General features: G+C 39.0%; 1 pseudogene; it reads right to left on the bottom strand.

Annotated features, from left to right (window-relative positions):
- Positions 1 to 7,982: 7,982 nt before the first annotated feature.
- LOC114094035 (mitotic spindle assembly checkpoint protein MAD2A-like) lies at positions 7,983 to 8,632 on the bottom strand (annotated as a pseudogene).
- Between the last annotated feature and the right edge of the window lie 11,911 nt (positions 8,633 to 20,543).

Raw genomic sequence — 20,543 nt, 5'->3', positions numbered from 1 at the left:
TTGGCAACCTTGGAAGATTGCTCTACTGACGAGGGATATTAACAGGAGAATGGTCCAGAGTATTTGGAGGTAGCTAGGGAATTGGTAGCACTATATAACGCCTTGGAACATTTACCTATACACATTTAGTAAATTACACATAAACAGCGTCGTAATGCTTGGGAGGAAAGATATTAGAAGTGGAGGGAAGAAGTCGCTAAAGAGAATGAGAGTAAATAGGTAGAATTCAAGAAAAGGGGAATAAGGAAATTGAAAAGAAATGAAAAGACAAAATAAAATAAAAAATAAAAATAAGAAAAAATTTAAAAAATGCAGTCTTAGAGTTCGATTAACTTCTCTTCCAGTAGGTGGAGCTGTGCCCACCGGGCCAAGCTTCTCCCCTCGATAGGCAGGAACCAAACCCTGTGAGGGGGCTCCTCCTCCCCCACTGGGCGGCTCTGCAATCACTCACGGGAAGGCGTGGGGGTCCCTTGAGATTTCCCCGCTGTGTGGAGAGGAGGGGCCCGGGGGTCACACACCTGCAGTCGCTGGTTTCGATGAAGCTATCCCCTCCACCGAATTCTGGTGACGTCAGTTCTCTGCCATGATGGTGTCTAATGCGAAGGGCAGCGTTCGTTCTCTTTGCTGGGTGTCCAATGCGAAGGGTGGGTCTGGTCTGACTCTTCCAGGTCCCATCTCAATTCTGGGCCCGCTGCCTATGAAGGCTCAGTTGGTATCACCTCAAAAGGTTCACGGAGTAACCTAAGAGTTGTTTCTCTATTCCGCAGGAGTGTCTGTAGCACTGAGTCACGGCAGTTTGGTGGCAAGACGCAATCAGCCAGAAACTGCATACGGGGAGCCTGAATTCACCCGCTCTGGGCTCGGTGTGGGCTCTGAGGGGCACAAACTGCTCACCTTAGGTCCACCTCAGCCCAGCATTACCAAGTGATCCTGAGCAAATAGCATTCAGTCGGTTTAAGACTCCCTTTGCCCATGCAGCTGAAGAGGTCACAGAACTGATTTCTCAGCGCCCGCTGCCATGTTGGATCTCGCCTGGCGATGATTCTCCTGGCCCTGCTCCCTGCTCCCTGCGTTGTCCATGCTCAGAGGGCACAGGACAAGGTGAACTCATTCCCATTATGAACCCCTAGTCCTGTGAAAAGAGGAAGCTGAACCAAGTAAAGTGTATTAGTCTGCTTGGGATTCTATAACCAAATGCCATAGAGTGGCTACTTACAAACAGAAATTTTATTTCTCACAGTTGTGGAGGCTGGAAAATTCAAGATGAAGTCACCAGCTTCTTGGCTCATTATTAGTGTCTTCTTGTTGTGTCCTTATGTAAGAACAAGGGAACTGGTGTCTCTTTTGTGAGGACATGACTCCCTTTCATGTCCTCAGTTTCTATTTGCCTCTCATAGATTCTAATTCCCACTATTATCAGATTAGTGATTACATTTCAATGATGAATTTTGGAGTGACATAGACATTCAGACTATCAAGCTAAGATACAGAAAGAGATTCTGGAAACAATGACATGTACTGATGATAGCAGACCATTGTGATGAGAATTTGCAAGCAGTAGTAAACTATGTGCATATTCCCTTTGCAATAATGCACTGTTCCCAAATAAATATCATTATTATTTGGAGAATTTCTCTCTGTATATATTTTAAGTTGACATATATGATGTCCAGAAATGGGACCAGAAGCAAGAGCACTCTTGGAGGGAATCAGCAACTCTAAGACCCAGCATAGTACTTATTTTGAACCTACCTTTTTTGCTTTGGTGAGCCTTCTCTCAGGTTGAGTCCCTGCTGGTAGAGTGAGATTATATGGGATCTGGTTTAGATAAGGCTGCACTGCACAAAGGACCTGGCATCAGTTTGTGGGATTATAAAAGAATTTTGTCTTTTTTCAGAAAACCCTTTGTGGTATATAAGGACACACTCCTGGGTTGACTACTTAGATTTCACAGAACTGCCTGGTATTCTTTGACAATCTCACAGGTTTCTAGGTGCATAGTTCATAGTTGTTTTGATTTTTGTAGTCAGCTTTCTCGCTGCTGTGAGTACAGGATCTGACCAGAACAAATGCAAGGAGGAAAAGTTTATTTGAGGGCTCACAGTTTCAGAGGTCTTAGTCCATAGAAGGCCAGCTCCATTCCTTGGGGCTCAAGGTGAGGCTGAACATCATGGTGGGAGAGTGTGGCCGAGGGAAAGCAGTTCACATCAGGAAGAAAGAGAGCAACTCCACTCTCCAGATACAAATATATACCCAAAGCCACGCCCCAATTCACACCCCTCCAGCCATACCCTTTCACTTCAGTTAATTCCATCGGGATTGACTCACTAAGAAGGCTAAGGCTATAACTCAATCATTTTTCCTCCAAACTTTCTTTCATTGTTTCATATATGAGCTTTTGGGGGACACCTCACATCCAAACCATAACAATCTCCATGCCTAATTTTAAATTCCGTTAGCACCTTTATTTTGGTGTCTTAGATGTATTGATACAGTTTCTATACGCCAGAACAACCTCTCTTTGAGGGTCCAGTCAGCTGTTATGGTCCATTCTTGTGTACATTTTTAGTGAGAAAATTATACTAAAGATAATTTAAGACCATTTTAGTGATCATTCCAACACCTCAAGCCTTTTCTAAGAACTTAAAAATTGCCTCTCTGTACACACTGTCTCAAAGCTTAGCTGAAATGTTCCCATTCTCCAGTTACCCTACTCCGAGCAGACTTCTCCACCCCACAATGCTGCTCAGTGGCTAACCTAATTTTATGATGGACATGCTAGCTCTCAGTCTGCTGATATGAACAGAGTTAAAAAGGGGACCAGTCTTTAGGGCTATGGGATGAAGCAACACTCTAGGAGAGGTGGGGCTGGGAAGTCAGCTCAGCCTCCTAAAGCTACGTGGTCAACAGAAATACCAAGAAGCCAGAGGCAGAAGGTCAAGGCATAAAACATCAAACTCAGAATGATAGTCTGCCCTCTTCTGAAAATGATAGACTTTATTTTATTAGCGTATTAAAATTCCACACCCTAAGTGGAGACTAAGATGGTAAAGAGGCAGGCATTGCTTGAAGAGGCTTGATAAAGAAGAACAAGGGTGCAACTAACCACCCCCACTTCCATGTGATGAAATCAAGGGACTGGGTTCCTGCCTACCCTCCAGATGCCATCCAAGCTGAACACCTTTGTCCTTTGAGCCAGTCTGATGCTCTTGGTCAACACTACATCTCCCTCTTGCTTCTGCAGAAGCCCCCAGTGAAGAGCCTTGGTCCTGTTACACTGTGCATGTGCCTGATTATTCTAGAAGAAAGCACAAGAACCCATCATGCCTGGAATACTTTGGTGTCCAACACCCACTCCTGCTTCAGAGACCCCAAAGGTGAGTCCCAATGGCAGATATAGTTGACCTGGATCTACCTTCAACTGTTTGAACAAACACCCAAACTTGTTTCTGCGTCCTAGCTTTGGTGGGTGTAGACCCCCAGCTATTCTGTCAATGAGGTCATCCCACAAGAAAACACTCCCTCCCCTGCCTTTGTCCTTTTTTCTCTCCTCCTTTCTATTGATCTCTTTTCAGCAACAGGGGATAATTTTCACCCACCCATTTGAGCTATAGCTCATCTCTTTGGAGGGTGACTGGGAGACTCCAGAACCACGTGCATCTAAGAGACCAGTGGGCAAATCCTACCCAGGATTTGATGGAGACCCAGATCCCCAGTGATATGCAGGAGCCTATTTGGTCTTTCCTTTCACTTAATTTTTGCTGTCTCTTCCCTTTTTTCTCTCCTTTCTTTCTGGAAAGGGAAACAGAGCATCTGATGGGTTATTCTCGCCACCCATCCTGTGACTTGGGTGTTACAGGTAGCAGGGGAATGAACTAGTCCAGCTTTGAGTCTCTTGCCTGGATGAGCCTTACTTTTCCAGTAATTTCACAGAATCAAAGTCCTCAAAGAATTTATGGGGTTGAAGTCTTTAAACCTCCCTGGGATTGAAGCCCCTACTGGAATTATCAAATGAACATCTTGCATGCTCTGAGTCTTCAGTTATAACTACAGTCTGAGGTTATCAATGTTGGAAACCCCAGAGGTGAGGTCTTAATTTGCAGGTGAAGGGTTGGAGGTCCCCATCTCTTTCTGGACAGCCAGATGTCCTTTTGATTCAGTATCTTTTTCTTTCTAATCATGTTCTTTCTTCCTAATGTTTCTCCTTGTCTTATTCTGTATCTTCCTATGACCTGTCTCATCCCCAGGGAGTTCATAGTCTTGAAACCTTCATAAGCTTGAGCTCAACATCTTCTCTGGGTTTGTGAGCTATTCTCTTCTTTGGTTTCTCTTTTCTACCTAGTATTTAAAGGATTTTGAGAGATTTGTTTCAAATGATGGGTTGGAATTTTTCTCACTGAGTATAAGGCTTGTACCCATCCCTGGGACACTGAAGTGAGGCCACCACCCCTATGGGCAGAGACAACATCTGACATGATAAAGGGTAAGTCTTGGGTACAACATAATACATTAACTGTCGTTTTATAAATACCCTGTCTTGTGATCAGAATTTTAGCATAAAGCTCTACCTTTTTCTGAGAAAGCCTTCCCTTCCTTTGAGGTCCTAAGAGCTTATAGCTACCTCATCACATGACTTCCCAAGTCTCTTCCACATGCCCTTTATGTACAGTATGGTGAGCCCAAATAGATTTCAAATCCCCTCTTCTGGGAGCATTTGGAGACCTCTTTTACCTCCCCTTCTATTGCTCTTGCCCCAATCAAGATGTTAATGCTACTATCAGAACTTCACCTCCTTTAAGGCATTCTGGGAACCTATTCTTTCTTCTTCCCATTAGGAATCTATAGCTATCCTATATAGTTTAATCATACTTTCCCTTCTTCAATGAGTGATATCCCCTATCTCTTGGTCCTTTAAAAGTCACTGGGGGTGGTGGTGGTTAGTGAACACCCAATGGTTACCACACCACTCTTCCCCCAATCCCTTGAAGAGCCCCGTAAAAAATCTCTATAAAATCAGAGGCTTTGAGAGGCATTAGACTTGCAAACATTTCTTGGGTTTGGTTTAATCAAGGACAAGCCCCTCTGTGCAATCAATGCTTTAATTGAAAGGGAGCTCCCTTGTCTATGGCCATACTACCCTGAACACACCCAATCTTATCTGAAAGAGAGCTCCCATCTGACACTATGGCTTTTTATTCCAATGGGCTATATTGATAACTGCTTAATATGTTTTGGTTGTCTCTTGTGAATCCTTTGAGATGGTTCTTATACCTCAATTCAGGGTTAACTGTAGAGGCTTACTTGCTCTGTGACCCTCTACCTTATATTTTTCTCTTTCTTAAATTGTCTTTACCAAGATAATTTGTTATTCAGCATCATTTTGAGTGTCTCTTATATCTTAACTAACATTGACTAAAACATAACATCTGCAAGTTAACTCTTAGATTCACTTGAGGACAAAGGGAGGGGAGGTCAAGTGCCTTTTTAAAATCCCAGCTGCTGTAGAGATGCTTAAACAGGTGGCCTTAAATTATTCCATTTTTGTCATGAATATTATTTGGATTCAACTCTCTTTTTTATAAACTGAATTTGTTTTACTATCTTACCCTGTCTTGTGACCAGAATTTTAGCATAAAAGTTAGATAAACTTCATTCGTGTATGTATGTGTTTTGGGTACATGTTCTATGATGTGTTTACATAATAAAACCTTCCAAGATGTTCTATTCAGATTGGCTTACAGATAAGTGAGGGCTCACATACATTAACACTGTAAAATTGATTCAGCAGAATTTTAGTTCACACACTATAAATCAACTTTTGACAAATGGGTTAATTTAAATTTGTTGGTAAAATACAGAAAAGAAGATATCTTCAGAATTGTCAACATTCATTTTTGCCTGTTGCTTGTCGGCCAGGATTGTGTTGTCTTTGTTAGATGTTTAATATGTAATGCCTGTTGCTTTCTATATATTTCAAGTACAGTAAATTTTGGGGTTTCTTTGACAAAGGAACAACTAAAAATAATGTTGTCTTATCTGATATCTTTGTTTTCACAGGTAATCTAAATTTAACTGTTAAAAACAAATCAAGTAAATGTTTATAAGAATCCTTTTTAATATAAAGTCTAAAGTTATATGATAGAGATAAAACATCTGAATTATTATAAGTAAGTTGAAATACTAAAGCATCAATGACTAAATACAAATCAATGCACTCTTATCTTGTTAAAATCTCCAAAATGATGATATATTTGGGACTGTTCAATGTGTTTTCATAAATTGTTGATATATGTAAAAACAATTCAAGACTGCTTTCTTCCTAGATGTTTACTGAAAAGTAAAGTTACCAAGAGTTAAAATTTTAGTTAGCATTCATAATCCTATATACAAAAGGAAATTAAGCTGTGTTTTTATATAGTATAAAATAGCATAAAGTATTTTATCTTATTGAGTAAAAGCATGATTTATCTGAATTCAGAAATTTTGTGAGAATTGTTTCAAAATGTAAATTTAGGGAATCAATAAGTAGGAGAGAAGGAAATATGAAGAAAGTTGTAGGTAGGAGGACAGATTTGTGGTAAGGAAGGTTAAAGAGAAAAGAATATTCTTTGGATAAGAAAGGATAAGAAAAGATTTTATCCTAAAACAGAATGTCAAAATGTAAAAATGAAGATAAGGTCAAAACCCCAGAGGTTAAAGCAAGTCACCAGGGGTCTGAGCACATCAAGAATGTTTATGGGGCCTGACATTTAGGAAAGGATATTTTTATGTATGATAAAGTTGGCTCTCATTTTAAAGGTTATGTAAGGAGTTTTCTACAAATCATTTTTGATGCATAGATATAAAAACAAAAGAGAATTTTCTATGTTTAATATAATTAAGATTTTCTTAAAATATATTGACCTATTCTTAGATGCATTTACAAAGACCTGGCTTGAAGTACAAAGATTATGTTTTATTGAGATCAATAAATATTGTGTCTTCTGCTATTGTTAGGCTTTAATTACTTAGGGAAAAGAATGTTAGCAAAATCACTGTTTACTTAGATACCTGGGTTTTTTTTAAGTTAATTTTATTAATACATTAGAGTTATACATAAATGAGGGATTCATTTTGACATATTCATAAATGTATATAAAATAATTTACTCCATTTCAAACCCCAAGACTATTTCCTTCCTTCCACTACTCCTTTCCCTGGTCACCTTCCTCTACTCTGTTGATCTTCCTTTTATTAATTTTTAAATTGTTACATTATAAGTTATACATAAAAGTGAAATTCATTGTGATATATTTATACATGCACATAGCATAGTTTGGTCAATTCTTTTTTTAAGACAAATTTAAAACATACATGTAACTTTATTCACCATTATTATTTAAAGCTTGATTTATAAACTATTTAAAATGTGTAAAGAGTTCTGTATTACAAGAATTAAATAGTACAATTAACCATTGCATCATGGGTTCAAGTTATATATATATTGAGACCAAACAATGATCATTTTTCCATGTGGGAAATATATAATAAATGTCAAAGGACCAAATAAAGCAGTTTTTCATTACTTTCAGGATCTAAACAAAGATTCTGAATGTCCAGAGCTCTTTTGCTGTATTATTTTATATTCAAATATCTCTCTATCTATATTCTGAGTCAAGTACCTTGACCAAAACATTTAGAATAATTAGCTTTGTAGCAAAAGATTTTCCATCCATCTACATTATTATGTTCAGAGGAATTCTTGTTGCAACACTGACAAAATCTGCTGGCTTCTCTGGAACGACATTCAGTGTACTCACTAATTAACCCTATGGCAGGTAACACAGGTACAAACATGAAATAGTTGTGCACAGTTCATCCAGGACGCTGCTGGCTCCCCAGCTAAAACTACCCAATGAAATACAACACATCTACTGCGGTTGACATGATTTTAGGAAAAGCACATTTGAGAATTATCAGACATTATCTTCTTCATCTCACCCTCAGTCACTGACAGGAGTTTTGTGGGCCACCATGCTGTTTACTTTGTGGATTGTGGTAGTAAATGAGCAGGGACTTCCTCAGAATTGGTAATGAACTGTGGTCCCGACTCTTCCCATTTTTCAGGTACAACCAGATCTTTGTATAAATCTGTAGATCAAATGAACAAGAAACTTCCCACAATGGTAGAAATGTCACTGTCACTGTGATCAATTCTTAAATGACATGTTGTAAATATGGTTTATAGTATGGTTAAGTGGACAACTATTAATTTAGATTACTATGATGTATCTGATCATTGAGCGAATTTCATCCTGAATAGCTTTCTGAGACTTCTCTCTGGGAGTACTGTTGTCTTTTGCAGATTTGTCACACTCCATGTCAAATTGCCACCTTTCGAGGACCTCCCCATTTTGAATTAACCAGATGACCACCAACAGCTTCTGAACTGAGCACTTGTACAGCCAATCTTTCAGCTGTTCCAAATCACTGTTGAGGTACTTTATGAGCTCAGGGTCAGTAGTTACCAGCAGGGTTAGACCATACTTCTGCACTCTAGTGAAGGTTTCAGAGGGATACATGCCACATTAATATAGAATAAAAAGAACTTGGCCAGGGTGATGCCTTGCTTCTGGGACAGCTGCTATGCCATGGTGAGGCTCCTACCACAATGAGCTCTCAGTTTGATCAATTATTTTTTTTAAATATTTTATTGGTTTTTTTAAAATACATGTCAGCAGTGGAATGTATTACAATTCTTATTACACATTTAGAGCACAATTTTCCATATCTCTGTATAAAAAGTGGGTTCATGCCAATTCATGCCTTTATACATTTACCTTGTTTTTTTGTATTACAATTCTTAATATACATATATACCACAATTTTTCATGTCTCTGTTTGTATATAAAGTGTGTTGACACCCAATTCAAGTCTTCATACATGTACTTTGGATAATGATGTCCATCACATTCCACCATCCTTGCTAATCCCCTGCCCCCTCCCTTTCCCTCCCACCCCTCTTCCCTATCTAGAATTCATCTAATCTCCCATGCTCTCCCTCCCTACCCCACTCAGTTTGATCAATTCTTAAACGACATGTTCTAAATCTGGTTTATAATATGGTTAAATGGACAACTATTAATTTAGGTTACTATGATGTATTTGATACCTTACCATATCTCTGACTAAAAGGTTTACATATTTGAGGACTAAATATGCTATATATTTGGACTTTGTATAATTATTATGCAAAAGTTTGTGGAGTTAAAGCTATATAGGTATAATGCATGAAAAATGACTAATGGATGCTCTTTTATGTAATGTGGATTGTACCTGTATCTTAAATACATAAAATGGTCAACAAGACTTTTGGCATTTCTACCATTTGTATTCAGGACCCTCAGATGGAAGGGAAAAGCCCTGCTGTTTAAAACCTGGTTTGTATCTGTTTGCTTAGATTGAATAAGCATTTTGTTATTGTGTATATATGAGAGGCGCTTGTATATCCTAATTAGCCTATTTATGATCATGAGCACTATTTCTTAAACTTATAAGAGGTCTAAAGCTATCCTTCGATTTTCTTTCGTGCTGCAACCCTGTGTAGACCTGCTGGAGGCAGAACCACGTAATTGCAGGTATCTTTCTGAGCCATGAATTTTGCTTCCAAAGTAAAAGCTAAGTTAGTATATATATAAAGGACTTTTGTGTAGCTGTGATGCTAAATATACTGGCTTCTTTGTATGCCAAATGTATTCCCAAAGTGTACAAGCCTTCTAAAATACAAAGCTTAGAAGAATACTTCTAAATACAATTTGTCCTCTAATCACAAATTGTCTTTTTCCAGGTTTATGTTTGTGTATTCCTAATTATATTATGACCATAATCTGAGCAAAGATTAATTAGACTTCCTAAATATTTTGCATTCTAAGGAATGCCACCCTGATAATTAAAAGATTGGACAGTATTTATCTAGGGAATCATCTATTAATAAGAACATTCTACTTCATTTTTAAAAAGTTTCATTTATCCTTGAAAAACAAGTTCAAATGGGAATGTATTTATGTCACTTAACGTTTTGTAATTGGGTAAAAGTGGCCTGTTGTTGATAGGTTATATGTGGAGGATTGTGTTATTTTTTGACTAGAATGAAGATTTGGATATATTTCTGGAGAGATAATAAGGAAAGTCTAATGGTTCTGGAATAATACTATCAGTCATGATTGTTATCTAAAAGTGCTGTGTACAATGAAAATAACTAAATTTTCTTACCATTTGCTAAACTTTCCTCAAAATTCTAACTGTGACTGTACTGTTTGTTTTCATCTTCCACAGTTTTTTACAGTTTCTTTTTTATTGGTTATATTTAGTTATACATGACAGAGTATATTTTGATACATTTATACAAACGTGCAGTATATCTTATTCTAATTAGGATTTCAGTCTTGATATTCACTGTGGCATATTCATATATGTACCTAGGAAAGTTATGTCCAATTTATTCTACTCTTTTTCCTATTCCTTTCCCCCTCCCTTCCCTTCATTCCCCTTTGTCTAATCCAATGAGCCTCTATCTCCTCTCCCTCCAACCTTTGTTGTGTGTTAGCATTCACATATCAGAGAGAATATTTGACCTTTGGTGTTTGGAGATTGGCTTATTTCACTTAGCATGAATTCTTTTTATGGCTGAGTAATACTCCATGGTGTATACATATCACATTTTCTTTATTCCTTCTTCTGTTGAAGGGCACCTAGGTTGGTTCCATAGCTTAACTACTGTGAATCAAGACACTATAAACATTGATGTGGCTGCATCACTGTAGTATGCTGATTTTAACTCCTTTGGATATATACCGAGGAGTGGGATAACTGGATCAAATGGTGGTTTCATTCCAAGTTTTAAAGAATCTCCATAATTCCTTCCAGAATGATTTCATCAATTTGCAGTCCCACCAGCAATGTATGAATGTACTCTTTTCCCCACATCCTTGCCAACATTTTATGTTACTTTTATTCTTCTAATTGTCATTCTGACTGGAGTAAGAGCAAATCTCAGAGTAGTTTTAATGTGCATTTCTCTAATTCTAGAGATATTGAACATTTTTTCACATATTTGCTGTTTGTATTTCTTCTTCTGTGAAGTGTCTATTCAGTTTTGTGCCCATTTATTGATTGGGTTCATTGTTTTGGTGTTAATTGTTTGAGTTCTTTGTATATCCTGGAGATTAATGCTCTCTCTGAGGTGCAGGTGGTAAGGATTTTCTCCCATTATGTACATTTTCTCTTAACTTTCTTGATTGTTTCCTTTGCTGTGAAGACACTTTAGTTTGTTAAAATCCCACTTATTGATTCTTGAGTTTACTTCTTGTGCTTTAGGAGTCCTGTTGAGAAAGTCGATTCCTAAGCCAACATGATGGAATGTTGGGCCTACATTTTCTTCTACTAGGCACAGGGTTTCTGATCTGAGGCCTGAGTCTTGATCCACTTTGAATTGAATTTTGTGCAGGGTAAGAGATAGGGGTTAAATTTCATTCTGCTACATGTGGATCTCCAGTTTTCCCACTTCTTGAAGAGGCCCTCTTTTCTCTAAATGTATGTTTATGGTGCCTTTTGTCTAGTATGAGATAACTGAATTCATGTGGGTTTGTCTCTGTATCTTCTATTCTGTTCCATTGGTCTTCATGTCTCTTTTGGTACCTATACCATGCTATTTTTGTTTCTATAGCTCTGTAGTATAATTTAAGCCTGGGATAGTGATGCCTTCTACTTCGCTTTTCTTACTAAGGATTGCTTTGGTTATTCTAGGCTTCTTATTTTTCCAAATAAGAATTGTGTGATAGATTTTTCTATTTCTATGGGAACATCATTGGAGTTTTTTTATGGGAATTGCATTAATTCTGTATAGCATGTTTGGTAGTATGGCAATTATATTAATAATGTTAGATATTAGAATAATGTTAGAATTAGATAATATTAATTCTGCCTATCCATAAACATGCGAGGTCTTTCCATCTTCTAAGGACTTCTTCAATTTCTTTCTTTACTGGTTTGTATTTTTCATTGTAGCGGTCTTTCACCTCTTTTGTTGAATAGATTCCCAAGTATTTTATTTTTTAAGGCTATTGTGAATACGGATAGTCTTCCTAGTTTCTCTTTCGTCTGATCCATCATTGGTGTACAGGAATGTAATTGATTTGTGGGTGTTAATTTTATATACTGTTACTTTACTGAATTTGTTTATGAGTTCTAGAAGTTTTCTGGTGGAATTTTTTTTTGTCTTCTAAATATAGAATCATGTCATCAGCAAACAGGGATAGTTTGAGCTCTTTTTTACCTCTTCTTTAAATGATTTCTTCTGTCTCATTGCTCTGGCCAGAGTTTCAAGGACTGTGTAGAACAGAAGTGATGAAAGAGAGCATCCCTGTCTTGTTCCAGTTTTTAAAAGGAAGGTGTTCAGATTTTCTCCATTCAGATTAATGCCTTGGGCTAAATATATATAGCTTTTAAAATGTTGAGGTATGTTCCTACTATCCCTAGTTTTTGTAGTGTTTTGAACATGAAGAGGCAATGCTTTTTCTGTACCTATTGAGATAATGTAATTTTCTTTAATTCTGTTGATGTGGTGAATGATGTTTATTGATTTCTGTATGTTGAACCAACTTTGCATCCTTGGGGTGAAACTCACCTGATCACAGTGTAGTATTTTTAACTTTGTTTTTGTATGTGATTTGCCAGTATTTAGAATTTTTGCATTTATGTTTATCAGGAATATTGGTCTGAATTTTGAAGTTTTCTTTCCTTAACATGTCTTTGGTTTTGGTATCAGGGTGATACTATCTTCATAGAAGGAGTTTGGATGGTTCCTTCCTTTTCTATTTCATGGAATAATTTGAGGAAGATTCACACTAGTTCTTCTTTGAGGATCTGGTAGAACTTGAATGAGAATCCATCCAGTCCTGGGCTTCTATGATGGTAGGATTTTGATGGCATCTTCAATTTCCTTTCTTGAAATTGATCTGTTTGAGTCTTCTACATATTTTTGGTTCCGCTTGGGTGGTGAATGTGCCTCTAGAAATTTGCTGATGGCTTCAACATTTTCTATTTTATTGTAGTATAAATTTTCAGAATAATTTCTGATTATTGTTTGTATTTCAGTGGTGTCCCTGGTGATATTTCCTTTTCCATCACAAATTTTAGTAAAAAAAAATTTGAGTTTTTTCCTCTTCCTTGGTTAGTGTGGCTAAGTATTTATAAATCTGATTTATTTTTTTCAAAGAACATAATACTTGTTCCATTGATTTTTTTGAAGAATCTTTTGTTATTGTTTTAATTTCATTGATTTCGGCTCTGATTATAATCATTTCCTGTCTTCCACTGCTTTTAGTGTTGATTTGTTCTTCTTTTTCTAGGGCCTTGAGATGTAATTTTAGGTTATTTATTTGTGGCTTTCTATTCCTTTAATGAATGAGTTCCATGCTACCAACTAAGAATGGAAACTCCTCTTTCTTAAAGCTCTTTAAGCTGAAGATGAACAATTTGATATAAATTTCAAGGAACAAGCCTCATGTCTGATAAGTGAGCCCCAAAGAAAACTCATCAAACTGCCTGATACTATAGCCAGAGACATTTAAACTGCAGGATGAGAAACTGATATCAAAACAAGACTCCATGTCTCAGTGAGATTCTTGCTCCTTTCAATTTTTCCTTGTCCTTTTTTCCCCCTCATTTGGCAGGATAATAGTGTAGTTAAAATTTCACAATATAGATTTTTGAACAAAAATGGCAGATTAGAGGAAGGCTGCACTCTCATGTTTTCCTGAGAATTGAAGCAGTGAGAAAACTGTTTCTGTGTGAGGTGGGCGACTAAGGGAATACCCTGAAAGTCAATAGTGAACACTCAGAGACTCAGACCTATAATTTCTGGTGCTTCCAACAGAGGACAAGAAAGAATACATGAGAGTCAAGCCTGTGGCATAGTGTTGCTGAGTCACCACAGAAATGAGAGGTCACATGAAGGGAAAGAGAGAAGCATCGCAGAAAAATTTGGCACAGGACCCCTGTAGACCAGAATAGCTTTGTGACCTTAGCTGATACAAAGTCGGCTTGGTGAGCTGGTGGTTGAAAATTGCTCCATCCAATCAGTGTCATTCAAGAACCAAGCTCAACCACCAGTAGCACTCTGAGGGGAGGGAGTAAATGCCAGCTACAGTGGTAACTTAGCAACAAACTATAATCATCTATGTTTTAAAAAATGATTATTCATGATCTCTAAACTCTCTTAACCAATGAGAAAAGTGGGTGAGAAGTAATAGGGAATAGACTAAAACTGAAGGCGTTAATGATAGCATACTCAATACTAACTTGTATTGGAAGAAGAGGGAAAGTGAAGAAAAACAGAAAAATGGGTGAGGAAGGGAAGGGAAACAGAAGGTGAAAGGTTAATAAAATAGGTACTTGTCACTCCGTTTTTCTGTATGCTTAACAAAACACTGTTGAAATCCTGAGAACTGTTTGCTAATCTTGTTCCCAGAATGTGCTGTCCCCAACTGCCAAACTGCAGAATGCACTCCCTCACTCGGTTGCAGGCAAACTGCCCACTCGCCCTGACCCGTCAATGAACTTCCCTCCCTGCCCTTTCCAAGAAAAGTATATAAGCTCTGCTTAAGCTGTTCCCAGGGCTCTATCTCTCTTGGCTCTAGTGAGCTCTGAGCCCCAGCATGCTGGAAATAAACCCTTTTGCTGTTGCATGAGACAGTCTCTTGGTGGTCTCTTCCTCTGACGTTTTGCCGGTCCCTTACAAAGGAAAGCAGAGAGAGGGAAGGATAAAAGAGAATGGAGTTGAGAAAGAAGAAAAAGAGATTGAGGAAAAAATCCAATTAATTGAAAAAAACCATAAAATTAGATAAAAATCATGAAAAAACAAATAATGAGAAAGACATTACAAAACACTTTACACAAAATGACTAATATAACAGCAATCATAGAAAGATTCAATTTCTCCACTGTGGATTTTACAGTGGGGCAACTTTTTTCTAGGTTTGCAATTTTAGAATCTTCAGATTTGAGAATGTTTGTGAGATATAATTTTCATACTATTTGCTGGTTCTCAGCTCTTACCCAAACTAGCCAAACTTAGTAGGGGAGTCTGTGTGCTGGGCTCTACCTGTTGCTTGCCTGCCTGCATTTATTGGGAAAGTGTTGTCCCTTTACAGGAAAATTCACCCTCAATATGACTGGGCTTTTCCATCAAGAGTTGGGAGTGTAACTTTAGCAGGAGCTGTTGGCCAATCCTCTCACTGAGAGTCTGTGGTCAATCTTGATTGCATTGCAATCCTCATTTCAAAAACCTCAGACTATATACTAGGGACAGTGTGTTGAAGGAGCCCAGGTAATGTCAGCAGAGTTTACAGTTACTTCTGGCCATGGGAGAGGTGACAAGACCTGCAGTAGTATGCTGCAGGTAAAACTTTCTACCCAACTCACACCTGACACACTTCTACACTCTGTCAGTCCTGATCTTGGAAAGTTCAGAACATCAGTTTCAAACGAATGCACCCTTTACTTCTCTTCACTCTGAGACCTGACAACTCATAGTCCCTGGTTCTGTCCCTTTTGCATTAGCTACCCCTGTACTTGGACTTCACTGGAAACCCTCCTGTCCCCAACCTTCTTTTATTCCTTTTTCTTTTTTTTAACATTAGACCAAGATTATATCTGATTCCAGCAACAAGAATTTCAACAAAGATTCATTCTTCCACATGAACTGATTCCTTCATGTACTTATTAATTTCTGTAAAAATAAGGCATGATTACTGTGAGCCACACTGTAAGCTGGTCTCTAAGAACATGTAGATGACAGATAATGAAGCCAAGTTGCCAGCACAGGGCCAAGGATTAAAACATTGAATTGAGATATCATAGTACAGAGATATTGGGAGGAATGAGACCCCAGGGAAAGAACATTCTGGGTCAGCATGCTCAGGTTTAATTCAATCACATAGGCAGATCTTCTAGCATTGGTTTCCTCATTCTTTAGTAAAACAGGATAAACTAACAATCCCTTCTTGACTACAGAATTGCCTTGAGAAACATTCTTGTAGCTATTTCACTGTTGCAATGCTTGGGGATTCCTGTGGCACCCAGGAAGCCCATTGTTCAAAGTATCTACCAAGAAGTTTACAGCACTGGTGAAACATTGTTGTTATCTTGCTGTGCTCAAAATCCTCTATTCCTAGGAGCTGGTGTTTGAACTCAAAGCTATGAGTTAAAGACTTCTATTGCAAGCACAGGATGCTCCCTCTTAACAGGGGTCACCTTCAACTGGGCAGTTTTCAATCAGTGGCTTCCTGAGGAGAAATTCCCAGGAGCGGTGTGTCACCTCTGTCCAAATTTTGATTCGTGACTCAAAAATTAAGCACACACATTGACTTCTGTCTTCACTTTCATGTTTTTTTTAAAACATTCTTTATATTTGATAGAATGTGTAGGTAATTCCATTGTGATACATGAAAGAGGACATACACATCAGTTAACACCATCATGACTCAATCCTCAGAACCTTTTCCACATGGATATTCCCAGTCTTGGGCTATGGTTTCAGGACTTGAGCCCTAAAATTCTCATTCCTTGAGAAGTGGAGGATTGGAGAAAGAATCAGACAGTGACAGAGGGAGACATGGTTCTTTCCTTGGGGCAAAGCAAATGAGTAAAATCAGGAATCTCATGTCATAAGTCAGATATAGTCTCATCTCTGAGGAGCCTTCAGGTGGTTGGTAGAGACAAGCTGATGGCTACATCTGAGTCCCCTCTCATAGTAGAAAGACACTTTTGCCTCAACTACCATTGGGTCTGACCTCTGCCCTGACCCACCCTAGCTGAGTGATCATAGAAATGTCACTCAGCATCTCCAACTCTATGGTCCCTCCTCTTAAAGATGAAGATGTAAAACAGCTTTCCTTTGCAGGCATTTGTATTGAGTGAATTAATTTATGTTCTCCAAAGATTCATGGAAAGTATTTGATGAATGTCAGTGGTCAGTTGAGTTATTATAAACTGTGAGTCTCCAATATTCTCTTGTCTATCATTCCTGAATGGTAGTCTTCTGCCTCTAACCTTATTTACTTTGCCAAGCCCTCTCCAATTCCCTGAAACAGTATTGTTCTGCTCAAAGTCATGATTTATGGCCCCAGACTTTTAGGGCATGTTGCCCTCCTGCTGGCTGAGGGACCAGAGAGTTACTCCATGTGCATGATCAGTCTTTCTGTCTCCAACCTGGGCCACAGGAATCATGCTCACCCTCTTCATTTATGCCCTTCACCAGAACCTGAAGATGTGGCCAAACCCAGAGGTATGGCATTCAGAAGGGAATGGGATAGTCTCTGGGATAACCCCTCATTCCATTCCCACCTCAGGGCCATGTCCCCTCATGGCTTGGAAGCAAGGGATTGATCCCGACTTGTCCTGACACTGCTCCTTTCTCTGCAGGTGCTTGATCCTTCCTGATTTGCACCTAGTTCTGCTCAACACAGCCCCTTCTTCCTGTTCTTCTCAGTAGAATTGTATATGAGGCGTCCCACGTTGGTAATGGGGTAGGAGAAAGAGAAGGAGTCTCTGGGAACAAACTTGATGATTGTCACCCCCTAGGTTTCCTTGAGGCTTCTTTTAGATGGTGGTTGTGGAAAAGAAGCCGTGGGTGGGTGTATTTGTGCCACCCAAAAGGTGACATTTCAAATTATGCCAAGGAGTCATTGGCCCACTGCCCTTTCTAAGGGCCAGACAAATTTCAGATCAGTGGGTGTTCCATACTTCAGTGTGTCCTGGTGTTTTCCTCACTTCAGGTGCATAATGTCATGAAGAAGAAATTCTCTTATATATTTATCTTCAGGTATCAGGCCCTTTGGTTGCCAGGATTCTTACAGTTCTTCTCTCCACATATTCTTAACCCCACCCACTGCCCTTTAAGTTAAGTTGCTAATCCTCAGATCAGGGAAGCAAGGGATTAGTTGACTTGGATTTGTTTTCAAAAGCTTGGCATGTGCCAACTGTTCAGATACCTTAAAGGTTACCGTTGCCCTTTGAAGACAGTTTATAGCGATGGGCATTCTCTCCACATTTGCAGTCTCTCCCAACATGATTTTTGACTGCATGTGAGTGTTCATGTTCCTCTTTTCACTTTCCAAGTTGTAAAAACTTGAAAAACCAAGTAAGAACTCACCTTAAAATTACACTTAGAGACTATATAGTCTAATTTCAGACAAAAAGAATGAAAATTAGGACAATAAACTGCCTTTAAAGGAAAAAATCTACTACTATGTACTCTGACACATTGCTTGCAAGGTTCCCAGAGAGTATAATATAAAACCCACCTGAAGCAGCTGCAGAGCTGGACAGGTGGGTTTTATGTTATAAAAAGGCCTACTGTGCTTATCCATAATGACTCATGTTCACGTTCAGTGTATTCTAATGAGTGATTTCAATTTAATTAAGACAATTCAAATAAGAAGATTGAAAAGGCATATTTCCCTGTACCAAGTGCTATGCTAAGACATGGAAACTCAGATGTAGAATAATCACTCCTGGTCCAGGGAGAAGCACAGAAATACAGAATCAGCTACCTATACCTGTAATGGACATCATACTTTCCTTCATTTTTTCCCTTACTTGTCACTCATCTAGTAGTTTGTAGAATATTTCATATCCCTGGCACCATAGGAGACCCTGAACTGTGGTGAGTCCTAAAATAATGACACCTTGGGGAAATGGGAGGGAGAGGAACAGCCAGCAGAGTGGTGAAGGTCAGCTGGTCATTGACATGAGCCTAGAGGATGTGCAGGCAAAGATAGAGAGAGGCCTCATCACTAACCTTAGAAACACGAGCTTAGCTTGGAAGTGGGGTGGCACAGAAAAGAGGTGGGCAAAGCATTAGCATATAGAGTGTCTGCAGGGAGGTGAGGCATTGTAACACTATCCTAACTGCTTGAAGAGCATGATAGTAACTTCAATGTGGAGGAGGGGAGGCAGGAACACAAGAGAAGTCCAGGAGAGAAGGCTGAGTGCTGGCAACTAGGGACAAACCAGAGTAGAATTATAAACGTTATGTTCACTCAACAACTCCAAATGGCCAGCCTGCTTCTAACTGATACTTGACACCAACCACCTCTCTGCATTGCATCCAGGGAGAAGTTCCTTCTCATCATGGAAAGGTTTTCCATAACAACAATAATATTTGCTTATTGTGAAACAGAAACCATCTAGATCCTCCCATTTGTGTTGTTCAGTACGTGTTTAATAAAAACCTAAAAAAAGCAAAGCTCAAGTTTAACCATCTTGAGGGGGAGGAGGATGAGAAAGACCAGGTCCTTCCATTTCATTTTATGTGAAAAGGGAAAATAGACAGGTAGATAATTAAGTGTAATTGTCACAGACAGCAGGAAGCTCAAGAAGAAAATAAAGATGCTTTCACCAGAGAGGACCTCCTTGAGCAGGGCAATCTGGAAGGCTTCTTGATGAAGAGGATGTTTAAGGTGAACCTGGAAGATGATAAGGTCTGACTGGGTGAAGAATAAGGAGAGGGCATTCTGAGAGAGGGAAGCAAGCACAGAGGCTCTGGGGTGGGAAGGTTCTTGAAGTCTTTTAGGGGCTGCCCATGAGGAGACTCTCATCTGAGAACAGGTTGGAAAGACCAAAGGGGGGTCTCCATGACAGGGCATCACTAAGGTGAAAGGAGATGAGATAGAAAAGCCGTCATCTGCTGCCCAGAACATAGATAGTATTGCACAAATAAATGACAGTGCATTTATCACAGAAAATAGGAAGTTCAGGAAGGAAATAAAGAAGGTGTTACCAGAGAGGCCAATAGGGAAGACCTGCTTGGGAGGCCACCTGGGGAAGGCTTCTTGTTGGAGAGGGCATTTGACATGAGCCTGGAAGGAGGATAAGTATCTGGCTGTGTGAAGAGTATGGCACATACATTGTGGGGAGAGGGACAACAAGTTCAAAGGCTCTAAAGTGGCACAAACCATGGTATCTCAAAAAGCAGCTCCATGATGAGACAGACACCTGAGATGAGGTTGTGAGGTCAGGGCAGGGTGGGTGTGCTCCATGACAGGATATCAGCAGAATGAAGAAGGAAAATATATGACAGTTCTTGTCTCCATGCTCTGCATGCTGCTGGTGCTAAACTAAATAAATAAACTCAGGTAGTAGAAAATGAGGAGTTAGATTTGAGATGATGCCCTTGACTCTGACACTCAATTCTTTTGTGACTTGGAGAAAATCAATTAGCATTTTGGAGCATGAGTTCCCTTGTCTATAAAACAAAATTAACAACACCTGGTAAACTGAGGCACGGATATGTTTTGCAAAGTCTAAGCACTATGCAAATATAAAGGAGATATTTTTGAAGCTTCTCTGTGTGCCAGCACTGTGCAGGGTCCTGAGGTAAAGGAACCTCACTTTCTCAGACTCACCTCTGTCTCTCATGCCAAGGAGAAGCAGAGGTAAAGGATGTCCCCGCAAAAAAAGAAAAAGAAAAGAAAAACAAAACCACAGAGTTCTGTGCCTTC

The sequence above is a fragment of the Marmota flaviventris genome, chromosome 10 (assembly GCF_047511675.1).
Source record: "Marmota flaviventris isolate mMarFla1 chromosome 10, mMarFla1.hap1, whole genome shotgun sequence".
Lineage (NCBI taxonomy): Eukaryota > Metazoa > Chordata > Mammalia > Rodentia > Sciuridae > Marmota > Marmota flaviventris.
This window is presented reverse-complemented; position numbering and strand designations above follow the sequence as displayed.